The following is a 15,810-nucleotide window of genomic DNA, read 5'->3' as shown; positions in this document are numbered from 1 at the left end:
CCTGCTGAAATTCCGAAGGGATCAGGATACCTCCCAGACCGATAGTACCACCACAGGCAACTGTGGCTGGTTTGACAGTGCCAAGTGCCTCCTGCAAACTGACATCAGGAACCTGGCCTGGTGACTTTTGTTTCTCCGCAGAAAGGCCATCGTTCATATCCTGGACCCGTAGGCCCGGAGTGGCCAGCTGCCTGCTGAAATTCCGCACGGATCAGGATGCCGCCTAGATGCAAGTTGCCCCCAGAGGCAACTGTGGCTGGTTTGACAGTGCCAAGTGCCTCCTGCAAACTGACATCAGGAACCTGGCGTGGGGACTTTTGTTTCTCTGGGGAAAGCACATGGATCATGTCCAGGGCCTGGTGGCCCGGAGTGGCCGGCTGCCTGCTGAAATTCCGAACGGATCAGGATGCCTCCCAGATGAAAAATGCCGCCACAGGCAGCGGTGGTTGGTTTGACAGTGCCAAGTGCCTCCTGCAAACTGACATCAGGTACCTGGCCTGGTGACTTTTGTTTCTCTGGGCAAAGGCCATCGTTCCTCTCCAGTGCCCGGTGGCCCGGAGTGGCCGGCTGCCTGCGGAAATTCTGCACGGATCAGTATAGCTCCCAGATGAAAGGAGCCTCAAAAGGGAACAGTGGCTGGTTTGACAGTGCCAAGTGCCTCCTGCAAACTGACATCAGGAACCTGGCCTGGTGACTTTTGTTTCTCTGGGGAAAGGCCATTGTACCTGTCCTGGTCCCGGTGGCACCGAGTGGCCAGCTGCCTGCTGAAATTCCGCAGGGATCAGGATGCCGCCCAGATGCAAGTTGCCCCCATAGGCAACTGTGGCTGGTTTGCCCGTGCCAAGTGACTCCTGCAAACTGACATCAGGATCCTGGCCTGGTGACTTTTGTTTCACTGGGGAAAGGACATGGTTCGTGTCCAGGGCCTGGTGGCCCGGAGTGGCTGGCTGCCTGCTGAAATTACGAACAGATCAGGATGCCTCCCAGATGCAAGTTGCCCCCACAGGCAGCTGTGGCTGGTTTGACAGTGCCAAGTGCCTCCTGCAAACTGACATCAGGAACCTGGCCTGGTGACTTTTGTTTCTCTGGGAAAAGGCCATGGTTCGTGTCCAGGGCCCGGTGGCACGGAGTGGCCAGCTGCCTGCTGAAATTCCTCACGGATCAGGATGCCGCCCAGATGCAAGTTGCCCCCACAGGCAACTGTGGCTGGTTTGACAGTGCGAAGTGCCTCCTGCAAACTGACATCAGGAACCTGGCATGGCGACTTTTGTTTCTCTGGGGAAAGGACATGGTTCATGTCCAGGGCCTGGTGGCCCGGAGTGGCCGGCTGCCTGCTGAAATTCCGAACGGACCAGGATGCCTCCCTGATCGAAAGTACCACCACAGGCAACTGTGGCTGGTTTGACAGTGCCAAGTGCCTCCTGCAAACTGACATCAGGAACCTGGCCTGGAGACTTTTGTTTCTCTGGGGAAAGGCCATCGTTCCTCTCCAGTGCCCGGTGGCCCGGAGTGGCCGGCTGCCTGCGGAAATTCCGCACGGATCAGGATACCTCCCGGACCGAAAGTATCACCATATGCAACATTGACTGGTTTGACAGTGCCAAGGGCCTCCTGCAAACTGACATCAGGAACCAGGCCTGGTGACTTTTGTTTCTCTGGGGAAAGGCCATGGTTCGCGTCCAGGGCCCAGTGGCACGGATTGGCCGGATGCCTGCTGAAATTCCGCACGGATCAGGATACCTCCCAGATGAAAGGAGCCCCCACCGGCAACTGTGGCTGGTTGGACAGTGCCAAGTGCCTCCTGCAAACTGACATCAGGAACCTGGCCTGGTGACTTTTGTTTCTCTGGGGCCAGGCCATCGTACATGTCCAGGGCCTGGTGGCCCGGACTGGCCGGCCGCCAGCTGTAATTCCGCACGGATCAGGATACCTCCCGGACCGAAAGTACCACCATATGCAACAGTGACTGGTTTGACAGTGCCAAGTGCCTCCTGCAAACTGACATCAGGAACCTGGCCTGGTGACTTTTGTTTCTCTGCGGAAAGGCCATCGTTCATATCCTGGGCCCGTAGGCCCGGAGTGGCCAGCTGCCTGCTGAAATTCCGCACGGATCAGGATACCGCCTAGATGCAAGGTGCCGCCAGAGGCCACAGTGGCTGGTTTGACAGTGCCAAGTGCCTCCTGCAAACTGACATCAGGAACCTGGCCTGGTAACTTTTGTTTCTCTGGGGAAAGGTCACCGTACATGTCCAGGGCCTGGTGGCCCGGAGTGGCCGGCCGCCTGCTGAAATTCCGCACGGACCAGGATGCCTCCCTGACCGAAAGTACCACCACAGTCAACTGTGGCTGGTTTGACAGTGCCAAGTGCCTCCTGCAAACTGACATCAGGAACCTGGCCTGGTGACTTTTCTTTCTCTGGGGAAAGGCCATGGTTCCTGTCCAGGTCCCGGTGGCACGGAGTGGCCAGCTGCCTGCTGAAATTCCGCACGGATCAGGATGCCGCCCAGATGGAAGTTGCCCCCACAGGCAACTGTGGCTGGTTTGCCCGTGCCAAGTGCCTCCTGCAAACTGACATCAGGAACCTGGCCTGGTGACTTTTGTTTCTCTGGGGAAAGGCCATTGTACCTGTCCCATGCCTGGTGGCCCGTAGTTGCCGGCCGCCTGCTGAAATTCCGAACGGATCAGGATGCCTCCCAGACCGATAGTACCACCAAAGGCAACTGTGGCTGGTTTGACAGTGCCAAGTGCCTCCTGCAAACTGACATCAGGTACCTGGCCTGGTGACTTTTGTTTCTCTGGGGAAAGGCCATCGTTCCTCTCCAGTGCCCGGTGGCCCGGAGTGGCCGGCTGCCTGCGGAAATTCCGCATGGATCAGTATAGCTCCCAGATGAAAGGAGCCTCAAAAGGGAACAGTGGCTGGTTTGACAGTGCCAAGTGCCTCCTGCAAACTGACATCAGGAACCAGGCCTGGTGACTTTTGTTTCTCTGGGGAAAGGCCATGGTTCGTGTCCAGGGCCCAGTGGCACGGAGTGGCCGGCTGCCTGCTGAAATTCCGCACGGATCAGGATGCCGCCCAGATGCAAGTTGCCCCCACAGGCAACTGTGGCTGGTTTGACAGTGCCAAGTGCCTCCTGCAAACTGACATCAGGAACCTGGCCTGGTGACTTTTGTTTCTCTGGGGAAAGGCCATCGTTCATATCCTGGACCCGTAGGCCCGGAGTGGCCAGCTGCCTGCTGAAATTCCGCACGGATCAGGATGCCGCCCAGATGCAAGTTGCCCCCACAGGCAACTATGTCTGGTTTGACAGTGCCAAGTGCCTCCTGCAAACTGACATCAGGAACCTGGCCTGGTGACTTTTGTTTCTCTGGGGAAAGGCCATCGTTCCTATCAAGGGCCGGGTGGCCCGGAGTGGCCGACTGCCTGCTGAAATTCCGAAGGGATCAGGATACCGCCTAGATGCAAGGTGCCGCCAGAGGCCACAGTGGCTGGTTTGACAGTGCCAAGTGCCTCCTGCAAACTGACATCAGGAACCTGGCCTGGTAACTTTTGTTTCTCTGGGGAAAGGTCACCGTACATGTCCAGGGCCTGGTGGCCCGGAGTGGCCGGCTGCCTGCTGAAATTCCGCACGGATCAGGATCCCTCCCTGACCGAAAGTACCACCACAAGCAACTGTGGCTGGTTTGACAGTGCCAAGTGCCTCCTGCAAACTGACATCAGGAACCTGTCCTGGTGACTTTTGTTTCTCTGGGGAAAGGCCATTGTACCTGTCCCATGCCTGGTGGCCCGTAGTTGCGGGCCGCCTGCTGAAATTCCGAAGGGATCAGGATACCTCCCAGACCGATAGTACCACCAAAGGCAACTGTGGCTGGTTTGACAGTGCCAAGTGCCTCCTGCAAACTGACATCAGGAACCTGGCCTGGTGACTTTTCTTTCTCTGGGGAAAGGCCATGGTTCCTGTCCAGGTCCCGGTGGCACGGAGTGGCCAGCTGCCTGCTGAAATTCCGCACGGATCAGGATGCCGCCCAGATGGAAGTTGCCCCCACAGGCAACTGTGGCTGGTTTGCCCGTGCCAAGTGCCTCCTGCAAACTGACATCAGGAACCTGGTCTGGTGACTTTTGTTTCTCTGGGGAAAGGCCATTGTACCTGTCCCATGCCTGGTGGCCCGTAGTTGCCGGCCGCCTGCTGAAATTCCGAACGGATCAGGATGCCTCCCAGACCGATAGTACCACCAAAGGCAACTGTGGCTGGTTTGACAGTGCCAAGTGCCTCCTGCAAACTGACATCTGGTACCTGGCCTGGTGACTTTTGTTTCTCTGGGGAAAGGCCATCGTTCCTCTCCAGTGCCCGGTGGCCCGGAGTGGCCGGCTGCCTGCGGAAATTCCGCATGGATCAGTATAGCTCCCAGATGAAAGGAGCCTCAAAAGGGAACAGTGGCTGGTTTGACAGTGCCAAGTGCCTCCTGCAAACTGACATCAGGAACCAGGCCTGGTGACTTTTGTTTCTCTGGGGAAAGGCCGTCGTTCATATCCTGGACCCGTAGGCCCGGAGTGGCCAGCTGCCTGCTGAAATTCCGCACGGATCAGGATGCCGCCCAGATGCAAGTTGCCCCCACAGGCAACTGTGGCTGGTTTGACAGTGCCAAGTGCCACCTGCAAACTGACATCAGGAACCTGGCCTGGTGACTTTTGTTTCTCTGGGGCCAGGCCATCGTACATGTCCAGGGCCTGGTGGCCCGGACTGGCCGGCCGCCATCTGTAATTCCGCACGGATCAGGATACCTCCCGGACCGAAAGTACCACCATATGCAACAGTGACTGGTTTGACAGTGCCAAGTGCCTCCTGCAAACTGACATCAGGAACCTGGCCTGGTGACTTTTGTTTCTCTGGGGAAAGGCCATCGTTCCTATCAAGGGCCGGGTGGCCCGGAGTGGCCGACTGCCTGCTGAAATTCCGAAGGGATCAGGATACCGCCTAGATGCAAGGTGCCGCCAGAGGCCACAGTGGCTGGTTTGTCAGTGCCAAGTGCCTCCTGCAAACTGACATCAGGAACCTGGCCTGGTAACTTTTGTTTCTCTGGGGAAAGGTCACCGTACATGTCCAGGGCCTGGTGGCCCGGAGTGGCCGGCTGCCTGCTGAAATTCCGCACGGATCAGGATCCCTCCCTGACCGAAAGTACCACCACAAGCAACTGTGGCTGGTTTGACAGTGCCAAGTGCCTCCTGCAAACTGACATCAGGAACCTGGCCTGGTGACTTTTGTTTCTCTGGGGAAAGGCCATCGTTCCTATCCAGGGCCGGGTGGCCCGGAGTGGCCGACTGCCTGCTGAAATTCCGAACGGATGAGGATACCGCCTAGATGCAAGGTGCCGCCAGAGGCCATAGTGGCTGGTTTGACAGTGCCAAGTGCCTCCTGCAAACTGACATCAGGAACCTGGCCTGGTGACTTTTGTTTCTCTGGGGAAAGGCCATTGTACCTGTCCCATGCCTGGTGGCCCGTAGTTGCCGGGCGCCTGCTGAAATTCCGAAGGGATCAGGATACCTCCCAGACCGAAAGTACCCCCACAGGCAACTGTGGCTGGTTTGACAGTGCCAAGTGCCTCCTGCCAACTGACATCAGGAACCTGGCCTGGTGACTTTTGTTTCTCTGGGGAAAGGCCATCGTTCATATCCTGGACCCGTAGGCCCGGAGTGGCCGGCTGCCTGCTGAAATTCCGCACGGATCAGGATGCCGCCCAGATGCAAGTTGCCCCCACAGGCAACTATGTCTGGTTTGACAGTGCCAAGTGCCTCCTGCAAACTGACATCAGGAACCTGGCCTGGTGACTTTTGTTTCTCTGGGGCCAGGCCATCGTACATGTCCAGGGCCTGGTGGCCCGGACTGGCCGGCCGCCATCTGTAATTCCGCACGGATCAGGATACCTCCCGGACCGAAAGTACCACCACAAGCAACTGTGGCTGGTTTGACAGTGCCAAGTGCCTCCTGCAAACTGACATCAGGAACCTGGCCTGGTGACTTTTGTTTCTCTGGGGAAAGGCCATCGTTCCTATCCAGGGCTGGGTGGCCCGGAGTGGCCGACTGCCTGCTGAAATTCCGAACGGATGAGGATACCGCCTAGATGCAAGGTGCCGCCAGAGGCCATAGTGGCTGGTTTGACAGTGCCAAGTGCCTCCTGCAAACTGACATCAGGAACCTGGCCTGGTGACTTTTGTTTCTCTGGGGAAAGGCCATTGTACCTGTCCCATGCCTGGTGGCCCGTAGTTGCCGGGCGCCTGCTGAAATTCCGAAGGGATCAGGATACCTCCCAGACCGATAGTACCACCACAGGCAACTGTGGCTGGTTTGACAGTGCCAAGTGCCTCCTGCAAACTGACATCAGGAACCTGGCCTGGTGGCTTTTGTTTCTCTGCAGAAAGGCCATCGTTCATATCCTGGACCCGTAGGCCCGGAGTGGCCAGCTGCCTGCTGAAATTCCGCACGGATTAGGATGCCGCCTAGATGCAAGTTGCCCCCACAGGCAACTGTGGCTGGTTTGACAGTGCCAAGTGCCTCCTGCAAACTGACATCAGGAACCTGGCGTGGGGACTTTTGTTTCTCTGGGGAAAGCACATGGATCATGTCCAGGGCCTGGTGGCCCGGAGTGGCCGGCTGCCTGCTGAAATTCCGAACGGATCAGGATGCCTCCCAGATGAAAAATGCCGCCACAGGCAGCGGTGGTTGGTTTGACAGTGCCAAGTGCCTCCTGCAAACTGACATCAGGTACCTGGCCTGGTGACTTTTGTTTCTCTGGGCAAAGGCCATCGTTCCTCTCCAGTGCCCGGTGGCCCGGAGTGGCCGGCTGCCTGCGGAAATTCCGCACGGATCAGTATAGCTCCCAGATGAAAGGAGCCTCAAAAGGGAACAGTGGCTGGTTTGACAGTGCCAAGTGCCTCCTGCAAACTGACATCAGGAACCTGCACTGGTGACTTTTGTTTCTCTGGGGCCAGGCCATCGTACATGTCCAGGGCCTGGTTGCCCGGACTGGCCGGCCACCAGCTGTAATTCCGCACGGATCAGGATACCTCCCGGACCGAAAGTACCACCATATGCAACAGTGACTGGTTTGACAGTGCCAAGTGCCTCCTGCAAACTGACATCAGGAACGTGGCGGGGTGAGTTTTGTTTCTCTGGGGAAAGGCCATCGTTCCTATCAAGGGCCGGGTGGCCCGGAGTGGCCGACTACGTGCTGAAATTCCGAAGGGATCAGGATACCGCCTAGATGCAAGGTGCCGCCAGAGGCCACAGTGGCTGGTTTGACAGTGCCAAGTGCCTCCTGCAAACTGACATCAGGAACCTGGCCTGGTAACTTTTGTTTCTCTGGGGAAAGGTCACCGTACATGTCCAGGGCCTGGTGGCCCGGAGTGGCCGGCCGCCTGCTGAAATTCCGAAGGGATCAGGATACCTCCCAGACCGATAGTACCACCAAAGGCAACTGTGGCTGGTTTGACAGTGCCAAGTGCCTCCTGCAAACTGACATCAGGAACCTGGCCTGGTGACTTTTGTTTCTCTGGGGAAAGGTCACCGTACATGTCCAGGGCCTGGTGGCCCGGAGTGGCCGGCCGCCTGCTGAAATTCCGAAGGGATCAGGATACCTCCCAGACCGATAGTACCACCAAAGGCAACTGTGGCTGGTTTGACAGTGCCAAGTGCCTCCTGCAAACTGACATCAGGAACCTGGCCTGGTGACTTTTGTTTCTCTGGGGAAAGGCCATGATTCATGTCCAGGGCCTGGCGGCCCGGAGTAGCTGGCTGCCTGCTGAAATTCCGCACGGATCAGGATAGCTCCCAGATGAAAGGAGCCCCAAAAGGGTACTGTGGATGGTTTGACAGTGCCAAGTGCCTCCTGCAAACTGACATCAGGAACCTGGCCTGGTGACTTTTCTTTCTCTGGGGAAAGGCCATGGTTCATATCCTGGACACGTAAGACCGGAGTCGCCGGCTGCCTGCTTAAATACTGCACGGATGAGGATACGACCCAGATGCAACGTGCCCCCACAGGCAACTGTGGCTGGTTTGACAGTGCCAAGTGCCTCCTGCAAACTGACATCAGGAACCTGGCCTGGTGACTTTTGTTTCTCTGGGGAAAGGCCATTGTACGTGTCCAGGGCCTGGTGGCCCGGTGTGGCCGGCTGCCTGCTGAAATTCCAAACGGATCAGGATGCCTCCCAGACCGATAGTACCACCAAAGGCAACTGTGGCTGGTTTGACAGTGCCAAGTGCCTCCTGCAAACTGACATCAGGAACCTGGCCTGGTGACTTTTGTTTCTCTGGGGAAAGGCCATCGTTCCTCTCCAGTGTCCGGTGGCCCGGAGTGGCCGGCTGCCTGCTGAAATTCCGCACGGATCAGGATGCCGCCCAGATGCAAGTTGCCCCCACAGGCAACTGTGGCTGGTTTGACAGTGCCAAGTGCCTCCTGCAAACTGACATCAGGTACCTGGCCTGGTGACTTTTGTTTCTCTGGGGAAAGGCCATCGTTCCTCTCCAGTGCCCGGTGGCCCGGAGTGGCCGGCTGCCTGCGGAAATTCCGCACGGATCAGTATAGCTCCCAGATGAAAGGAGCCTCAAAAGGGAACAGTGGCTGGTTTGACAGTGCCAAGTGCCTCCTGCAAACTGACATCAGGAACCTGGACTGGTGACTTTTGTTTCTCTGGGGCCAGGCCATCGTACATGTCCAGGGCCTGGTTGCCCGGACTGGCCGGCCACCAGCTGTAATTCCGCACGGATCAGGATACCTCCCGGACCGAAAGTACCACCATATGCAACAGTGACTGGTTTGACAGTGCCAAGTGCCTCCTGCAAACTGACATCAGGAACGTGGCGGGGTGAGTTTTGTTTCTCTGGGGAAAGGCCATCGTTCCTATCAAGGGCCGGGTGGCCCGGAGTGGCCGACTACGTGCTGAAATTCCGGAGGGATCAGGATACCGCCTAGATGCAAGGTGCCGCCAGAGGCCACAGTGGCTGGTTTGACAGTGCCAAGTGCCTCCTGCAAACTGACATCAGGAACCTGGCCTGGTGACTTTTGTTTCTCTGGGGAAAGGTCACCGTACATGTCCAGGGCCTGGTGGCCCGGAGTGGCCGGCCGCCTGCTGAAATTCCGAAGGGATCAGGATACCTCCCAGACCGATAGTACCACCAAAGGCAACTGTGGCTGGTTTGACAGTGCCAAGTGCCTCCTGCAAACTGACATCAGGAACCTGGCCTGGTGACTTTTGTTTCTCTGGGGAAAGGCCATGATTCATGTCCAGGGCCTGGCGGCCCGGAGTAGCTGGCTGCCTGCTGAAATTCCGCACGGATCAGGATAGCTCCCAGATGAAAGGAGCCCCAAAAGGGTACTGTGGATGGTTTGACAGTGCCAAGTGCCTCCTGCAAACTGACATCAGGAACCTGGCATGGCGACTTTTGTTTCTCTGGGGAAAGGCCATGGTTCATATCCTGGACACGTAAGACCGGAGTCGCCGGCTGCCTGCTTAAATACTGCACGGATGAGGATACGACCCAGATGCAACGTGCCCCCACAGGCAACTGTGGCTGGTTTGACAGTGCCAAGTGCCTCCTGCAAACTGACATCAGGAACCTGGCCTGGTGACTTTTGTTTCTCTGGGGAAAGGCCATTGTACGTGTCCAGGGCCTGGCGGCCCGGTGTGGCCGGCTGCCTGCTGAAATTCCAAACGGATCAGGATGCCTCCCAGACCGATAGTACCACCAAAGGCAACTGTGGCTGGTTTGACAGTGCCAAGTGCCTCCTGCAAACTGACATCAGGAACCTGGCCTGGTGACTTTTGTTTCTCTGGGGAAAGGCCATCGTTCCTCTCCAGTGTCCGGTGGCCCGGAGTGGCCGGCTGCCTGCTGAAATTCCGCACGGATCAGGATGCCGCCCAGATGCAAGTTGCCCCCACAGGCAACTGTGGCTGGTTTGACAGTGCCAAGTGCCTCCTGCAAACTGACATCAGGAACCTGGCCTGGTGACTTTTGTTTCTCAGCGGAAAGGCCATCGTTCATATCCTGGACCCGTAGGCCCGGAGTGGCCAGCTGCCTGCTGAAATTCCGCACGGATCAGGATACCGCCTAGATGCAAGGTGCCGCCAGAGGCCATAGTGGCTGGTTTGACAGTGCCAAGTGCCTCCTGCAAACTGACATCAGGAACCTGGCCTGGTAACTTTTGTTTCTCTGGGGAAAGGTCACCGTACATGTCCAGGGCCTGGTGGCCCGGAGTGGCCGGCTGCCTGCTGAAATTCCGCACGGATCAGGATGCCTCCCTGACCGAAAGTACCACCACAGGCAACTGTGGCTGGTTTGACAGTGCCAAGTGCCTCCTGCAAACTGACATCAGGAACCTGGCCTGGTGACTTTTGTTTCTCTGCAGAAAGGCCATCGTTCATATCCTGGACCCGTAGGCCCGGAGTGGCCAGCTGCCTGCTGAAATTCCGCACGGATCAGGATGCCGCCCAGATGCAAGTTGCCCCCACAGGCAACTGTGGCTGGTTTGACAGTGCCAAGTGCCTCCTGCAAACTGACATCAGGAACCTGGCGTGGGGACTTTTGTTTCTCTGGGGAAAGCACATGGATCATGTCCAGGGCCTGGTGGCCCAGAGTGGCCGGCTGCCTGCTGAAATTCCGAACGGATCAGGATGCCTCCCAGATGAAAAATGCCGCCACAGGCAGCTGTGGTTGGTTTGACAGTGCCACGTGCCTCCTGCAAACTGACATCAGGAACCTGGCCTGGTGACTTTTGTTTCTCTGGGGAAAGGTCACCGTACATGTCCAGGGCCTGGTGGCCCGGAGTGGCCGGCTGCCTGCTGAAATTCCGCACGGACCAGGATGCCTCCCTGACCGAAAGTACCACCACAGGCAACTGTGGCTGGTTTGACAGTGCCAAGTGCCTCCTGCAAACTGACATCAGGAACCTGGCCTGGTGACTTTTGTTTCTCTGGGGAAAGGCCATTGTACCTGTCCCATGCCTGGTGGCCCGTAGTTGCGGGCCGCCTGCTGAAATTCCGAAGGGATCAGGATACCTCCCAGACCGATAGTACCACCAAAGGCAACTGTGGCTGGTTTGACAGTGCCAAGTGCCTCCTGCAAACTGACATCAGGAACCTGGCCTGGTGACTTTTGTTTCTCTGGGGAAAGGCCATGGTTCCTGTCCAGGTCCCGGTGGCACGGAGTGGCCAGCTGCCTGCTGAAATTCCGCACGGATCAGGATGCCGCCCAGATGGAAGTTGCCCCCACAGGCAACTGTGGCTGGTTTGCCCGTGCCAAGTGCCTCCTGCAAACTGACATCAGGAACCTGGCCTGGTGACTTTTGTTTCTCTGGGGAAAGGCCATTGTACCTGTCCCATGCCTGGTGGCCCGTAGTTGCCGGCCGCCTGCTGAAATTCCGAACGGATCAGGATGCCTCCCAGACCGATAGTACCACCAAAGGCAACTGTGGCTGGTTTGACAGTGCCAAGTGCCTCCTGCAAACTGACATCAGGAACCTGGCCTGGTGACTTTTCTTTCTCTGGGGAAAGGCCATCGTTCCTCTCCAGTGCCCGGTGGCCCGGAGTGGCCGGCTGCCTGCGGAAATTCCGCATGGATCAGTATAGCTCCCAGATGAAAGGAGCCTCAAAAGGGAACAGTGGCTGGTTTGACAGTGCCAAGTGCCTCCTGCAAACTGACATCAGGAACCAGGCCTGGTGACTTTTGTTTCTCTGGGGAAAGGCCATGGTTCGTGTCCAGGGCCCAGTGGCACGGAGTGGCCGGCTGCCTGCTGAAATTCCGCACGGATCAGGATACCTCCCAGACCGAAAGTACCCCCACAGGCACCTGTGGCTGGTTTGACAGTGCCAAGTGCCTCCTGCAAACTGACATCAGGAACCTGGCCTGGTGACTTTTGTTTCTCTGGGGAAAGGCCATCGTTCATATCCTGGACCCGTAGGCCCGGAGTGGCCAGCTGCCTGCTGAAATTCCGCACGGATCAGGATGCCGCCCTGATGCAAGTTGCCCCCACAGGCAACTATGTCTGGTTTGACAGTGCCAAGTGCCTCCTGCAAACTGACATCAGGAACCTGGCCTGGTGACTTTTGTTTCTCTGGGGCCAGGCCATCGTACATGTCCAGGGCCTGGTGGCCCGGACTGGCCGGCCGCCAGCTGTAATTCCGCACGGATCAGGATACCTCCCGGACCGAAAGTACCACCATATGCAACTGTGACTGGTTTGACAGTGCCAAGTGCCTCCTGCAAACTGACATCAGGAACCTGGCCTGGTGACTTTTGTTTCTCTGGGGAAAGGCCATCGTTCCTATCCAGGGCCTGGTGGCCCGGAGTGGCCGACTGCCTGCTGAAATTCCGAAGGGATCAGGATACCGCCTAGATGCAAGGTGCCGCCAGAGGCCACAGTGGCTGGTTTGACAGTGCCAAGTGCCTCCTGCAAACTGACATCAGGAACCTGGCCTGGTAACTTTTGTTTCTCTGGGGAAAGGCCATTGTACATGTCCCATGCCTGGCGGCCCGTAGTTGCCGGCCGCCTGCTGAAATTCCGAAGGGATCAGGTTACCTCCCAGACCGATAGTACCACCAAAGGCAACTGTGGCTGGTTTGACAGTGCCAAGTGCCTCCTGCAAACTGACATCAGGAACCTGGCCTGGTAACTTTTGTTTCTCTGGGGAAAGGCCATGGTTCGTGTCCAGGGCCTGGTGGCACGGAGTACCTGGCTGCCTGCTGAAATTCCGCACGGATCAGGATACCTCCCAGATGAAAGGAGCCCCCACAGGCAACTGTGTCTGGTTTGGCAGTGCCAAGTGCCTCCTGCAAACTGACATCAGGAACCTGGCCTGGTGACTTTTGTTTCACTGGGGAAAGGCCATGGTTCATATCCTGGACACGTAAGACCGGAGTCGCCAGATGCCTGCTTAAATACTGCACGGATGAGGATACGACCCAGATGCAACGTGCCCCCACAGGCAACTGTGGCTGGTTTGACAGTGCCAAGTGCCTCCTGCAAACTTACATCAGGAACCTGGCCTGGTGACTTTTGTTTCTCTGGGGAAAGGCCATCGTTCCTCTCCAGGGCCCGGTGGCCCGGAGTGGCCGGCTGCCTGCTGAAATTCCGCACGAATCAGGATAGCTCCCGGACCGAAAGTACCACCATATGCAACAGTGACTGGTTTGACAGTGCCAAGTGCCTCCTGCAAACTGACATCAGGAACCTGGCCTGGTGACTTTTGTTTCTCTGGGGAAAGGCCATCTTTCATATCCTGGACCCGTAGGCCCGGAGTGGCCCGCTGCCTGCTGAAATTCCGCACGGATCAGGATGCCGCCCAGATGCAAGTTGCCCCCACAGGCAACTCTGGCTGGTTTGACAGTGCCAAGTGCCTCCTGCCAACTGACATCAGGAACCTGGCCTGGTGACTTGTTTCTCTGGGGAAAGGCCATGGTTCGTGTCCAGGGCCCGGTGGCACGGAGTGGCGGGATGCCTGCTGAAATTCCGCACGGATCAGGATACCTCCCAGATGAAAGGAGCACCCACAGGCAACTGTGGCTCGTTTGACAGTGTCAAGTGCCTCCTGCAAACTGACATCAGGAACCTGGCCTGGTGACTTTTGTTTCTCTGGGGAAAGGACATGGTTCATGTCCAGGGCCTGGTGGCCCGGAGTGGCCGGCTGCCTGCTGAAATTCCGAACGGATCAGGATACCTCCCAGACCGATAGTACCACCACAGGCTACTGTGCCTAGTTTGACAGTGCCAAGTGCCTCCTGCAAACTGGCATCGGGAACCTGGCCTGGTGACTTTTGTTTCTCTGGGGAAAGGCCATCGTTCCTATCCAGGGCCGGGTGGCCCGGAGTGGCCGACTGCCTGCTGAAATTCCGAACGGATGAGGATACCGCCTAGATGGAAGGTGCCGCCAGAGGCCATAGTGGCAGGTTTGACAGTGCCAAGTTCCTCCTGCAAACTGACATCAGGAACCTGGCCTGGTAACTTTTGTTTCTCTGGGGAAAGGCCATGGTTCGTGTCCAGGGCCTGGCGGCCCGGAGTACCTGGCTGCCTGCTGAAATTCCGCACGGACCAGGATGCCTCCCTGACCGATAGTACCACCAAAGGCAACTGTGGCTGGTTTGACAGTGCCAACTGCCTCCTGCAAACTGACATCAGGAACCTGGCCTGGTGACTTTTGTTTCTCTGGGGAAAGGCCATGATTCATGTCCAGGGCCTGGCGGCCCGGAGTACCTGGCTGCCTGCTGAAATTCCGCACGGATCAGGATACCTCCCAGATGAAAGGAGCCCCCACAGGCAACTGTGTCTGGTTTGGCAGTGCCAAGTGCCTCCTGCAAACTGACATCAGGAACCTGGCCTGGTGACTTTTGTTTCTCTGGGGAAAGGCCATGGTTCATATCCTGGACACGTAAGACCGGAGTCGCCAGATGCCTGCTTAAATACTGCATGGATGAGGATACGACCCAGATGCAACGTGCCCCCACAGGCAACTGTGGCTGGTTTGACAGTGCCAAGTGCCTCCTGCAAACTTACATCAGGAACCTGGCCTGGTGACTTTTGTTTCTCTGGGGAAAGGACATGGTTCATGTCCAGGGCCTGGTGGCCCGGAGTGGCTGACTGCCTGCTGAAATTCCGAACGGATCAGGATGCCTCCCAGATGAAAAGTGCCCCCACAGGCAACTGTGGCTGGTTTGACAGTGCCAAGTGCCTCCTGCAAACTGACATCAGGAACCTGGCGTGGTGACTTTTGTTTCTCTGGGGGAAGGCCATCGTTCCTATCCAGGGCCGGGTGGCCCGGAGTGGCCGACTGCCTGCTGAAATTCCGAACGGATGAGGGTACCGCCTAGATGGAAGGTGCCGCCAGAGGCCATAGTGGCTGGTTTGACAGTGCCAAGTTCCTCCTGCAAACTGACATCAGGAACCTGGCCTGGTAACTTTTGTTTCTCTGGGGAAAGGCCATGGTTCGTGTCCAGGGCCTGGTGGCACGGAGTGGCCGGATGCCTGCTGAAATTCCGCACGGATGAGAATACCTCCCCGACCGAAAGTACCCCCACAGGCAACTGTGGCTGGTTTGACAGTGCCAAGTGCCTCCTGCAAACTGACATCAGGAACCTGGCCTGGTGACTTTTGTTTCTCTGGGGAAAGGCCATCGTTCATATCCTGGACCCGTAGGCCCGGAGTGGCCCGCTGCCTGCTGAAATTCCGAACGGATCAGGATACCTCCCAGACCGATAGTACCACCACAGGCTACTGTGCCTAGTTTGACAGTGCCAAGTGCCTCCTGCAAACTGGCATCGGGAACCTGGCCTGGTGACTTTTGTTTCTCTGGGGAAAGGCCATCGTTCCTATCCAGGGCCGGGTGGCCCGGAGTGGCCGACTGCCTGCTGAAATTCCGAACGGATGAGGATACCGCCTAGATGGAAGGTGCCGCCAGAGGCCATAGTGGCAGGTTTGACAGTGCCAAGTTCCTCCTGCAAACTGACATCAGGAACCTGGCCTGGTAACTTTTGTTTCTCTGGGGAAAGGCCATGGTTCGTGTCCAGGGCCTGGCGGCCCGGAGTACCTGGCTGCCTGCTGAAATTCCGCACGGACCAGGATGCCTCCCTGACCGATAGTACCACCAAAGGCAACTGTGGCTGGTTTGACAGTGCCAAGTGCCTCCTGCAAACTGACATCAGGAACCTGGCCTGGTGACTTTTGTTTCTCTGGGGAAAGGCCATGATTCATGTCCAGGGCCTGGCGGCCCGGAGTACCTGGCTGCCTGCTGAAATTCCGCACGGATCAGGATACCTCCCAGATGAA

This window comes from Passer domesticus, chromosome W (assembly GCF_036417665.1).
Source record: "Passer domesticus isolate bPasDom1 chromosome W, bPasDom1.hap1, whole genome shotgun sequence".
Lineage (NCBI taxonomy): Eukaryota > Metazoa > Chordata > Aves > Passeriformes > Passeridae > Passer > Passer domesticus.
The sequence above is the reverse complement of the archived record's forward strand: the minus strand, read 5'-3'. Positions refer to the sequence as shown.